The sequence below is a fragment of the Galeopterus variegatus genome, unplaced genomic scaffold (assembly GCF_000696425.1).
Source record: "Galeopterus variegatus unplaced genomic scaffold, G_variegatus-3.0.2 Scaffold317, whole genome shotgun sequence".
In the NCBI taxonomy this organism is placed as follows: domain Eukaryota; kingdom Metazoa; phylum Chordata; class Mammalia; order Dermoptera; family Cynocephalidae; genus Galeopterus; species Galeopterus variegatus.
In genome coordinates, this window is record NW_007726428.1 from 235,817 (window position 1) to 238,643 (window position 2,827).

Sequence of the window (2,827 nt, forward strand, 5' to 3'; positions counted from 1 at the left end):
TGATTTTTGTGTGTCCATGAAAGCTGGATCTCAGGGGAGTTGTAAACAATTTTGGCCTTTAGTTTGGTCTTGTGACTAATGGATATCATATAGACAAATACAGAATCTAAGAAAGCATACTTAAAACAAAAGTCCACATGATTGGAGAGTCTCAGTGCAGATCAATGCTCTTACGTAAAAACACAGCTTAGAAACTATACCATTCACCAAGGAACGCATGGAAAAATAATTAACCACATAGCTATTCCATGTTTTAGTTATAACACTGTGTAATGAAGAATGTGACCTTGCCCCAAAAGAGGTCTGGTGTTTACCCTCAGCTTTCCCTGAGATTACCCTGGGATTTACCCTGGGATTAATTTATGTCATATATGACAGGAGTGTCTTTGCTTAGGGCAGGGGATGACCACACTGGAACTTAGGGTGAAGCCTGGCATATTACCCTGGGATTTACCCTGGGATTAATTTATGTCATATATGACAGGAGTGTCTTTGCTTAGAGCAGGGGATGACCACACTGGAACTTAGGGTGAAGCCTGGCATATCAGAAAGAACCAGCCAGGTGATTTAGGGTTAGGCTTTGGGTCACATACTTTCAGTTGACCTGTAAAATGAGATCAACCATGTGGGAAATCAATCAATCGATCTTGCCTATATAATGAACCCCCAATAAAAACTCTGGACACCGAAACTCACATGAGCTTCCCCAGTCAGCACTACTCCATGTGTATTGTCACACATAGATGCCAGGAGAGTAATGCATCCTAACTCAACAGGTGAGGACAATGGAAGCTTCATGTTTGGAACCTGCCTGCTCTACCCTATGCATCTCTTCCTTTGACTGATTTTAATCTGTAACCTTTTCCTGTAATAAACCAGAAATATGAGTTCTGTGACTTCTAGTGAATTATCCAACCTGAGGGTGGTTTGGGGAACCCAGAAATATGCAGCTGGTGTCAGAAGCAAAGGCAGGCTTGGGGATTGTGACCTCAACCTTTGCAGTTTGGCTAACACTGGGCATTGCTTTTAAAAAATCAAAAGGAAAGACACCAATTTTAAGTAAGAAATGGAAGTTTTTCCTCCCTTTCTTGGCTTTCTTCAGAGGCTCTCCCTGTTAACTGTTTCTTTCTGGTTTATCTTTCTAGACATTTTCTGCATAAATATAAACATATATGCACACTTTATTATGTTTTAATCATAAATGAGATTGTGTTCCACAGCCTTCTCTGATACTTCCTTTTATCACTTCTATTTCATGAATATTCTTTGTGTCAGCACATCTGGACCTACCCCTGAGCTTTTTGATGGCTGAATGGTATTTACCTGAATGGCTGTACCATCACAAGACAGGACCAAGAATTAGGGGCTCTTGTGAGATCACATGATTTCACATACAAAGAGCACAAAATAAGCAAGCACCACGTGTGTTTATTGTCATTTATTTGTTTATTTAGCCAGCCCTCTAGGGTGCACATTGACATTTCTAATTGTCCCCTTATTTTCGACAAAGCTGCAATGAATATCCTTGAGCTTTTACTCATACATTCACATCTAGGATAAATTCCTAGGGGTGGAATTGCTGGATCAAAGCGTATGTGCCTCGAACATTTTCCTAGGTGGTGTCAAATTGCTCTCTAAAATGGCTGTACCAATTTACATTCTCACCCCTAGCCTATGATATGCATAAAATTCCACTTACTCTCAACTACAGAGCGTTATCAAGCTTTTTAGTCTTTACCAATCTGATAGGTCTTTAAAAATTCAATCTCCTGTAGTTTAGTTTGTGTTTCTTTATTATTGGTGAGGTTAATTATCTTTTTTATATATATTTATACATTTATGTTGTATTTATAGTACTTTTTCTTCAAGCTGCTTATTCATGTGCTTTAATTTTCTTTTTGATTTAAACAAACTTCTCTGTGCCTAAACAAACTTCCCCGTGTCATCAGAAACCGGTATCTTGAATGAAAATCAGGCCAAATGATAAGATACCAGGATGCTTTCTCAGCCAGCATTTCCATACTTCTACTATGGTTTTAAACTTTCTTCAAGAAATAAAAACAAAGCATGGGTTAGCTTATCAGCTCAATTGTTTAGAGTGCAGTGGTGTGACACCAAAGTCAAGGGTTCAGATCCCTGGACAGGCCAACCACTAAAAATAAAATAAAATAAAAACAAAGCAAAGCAAAATGAAAAACAATAAAGACTGGTAAGAGATATTAATTTTCTCCAGTTGATGGAGGAGATTTTGTTTGTTTGTTTATTCCTCTCAACTGAATAGAAATTGTTCCCTTTACTTCAGCTTATATCCATTTCTTCAGCATGGAAAACAACCCACCAAGAACTGAATCTTTTTATTCTTTCATTTAAACCAATCTAATAAATAAATATCTTATTATTTCTCAACCCATCATAAAGGGTGGTAGATAGCAGACTGGTAAACCATTTTTATATACCGATAGATTTTTTTGTATTTTTCATAAAAGGCTGAATTTCTTTCTTTTTTTTTTTTTTTTTCCTTTTTGTCTTTTTTCGTGACCGGCAACGGATCGCAACCTTCAGTGTCGCACCCGGGGGCGGACCGGGACTGGCCGCGGGATCGCAACCCTCGGTGTTGCTCCCGCCCCTTGCTCAGCCAGTGAGCGGCCGGTCTGTATGTGGGATCTGAACCCTCGGCGGGAGCGCCACTGCGCTTCCCAAGCGGCGCACTATAGCAGTGCACCACCGGGCCGGCCGAGGCTGAATTACTTTCTTTTTTTTTTTTTTTTCCTTTTTGTCTTTTTTCGGGACCGGCAACGGACCGCAACCTTCAGTGTCGCACCCGTAC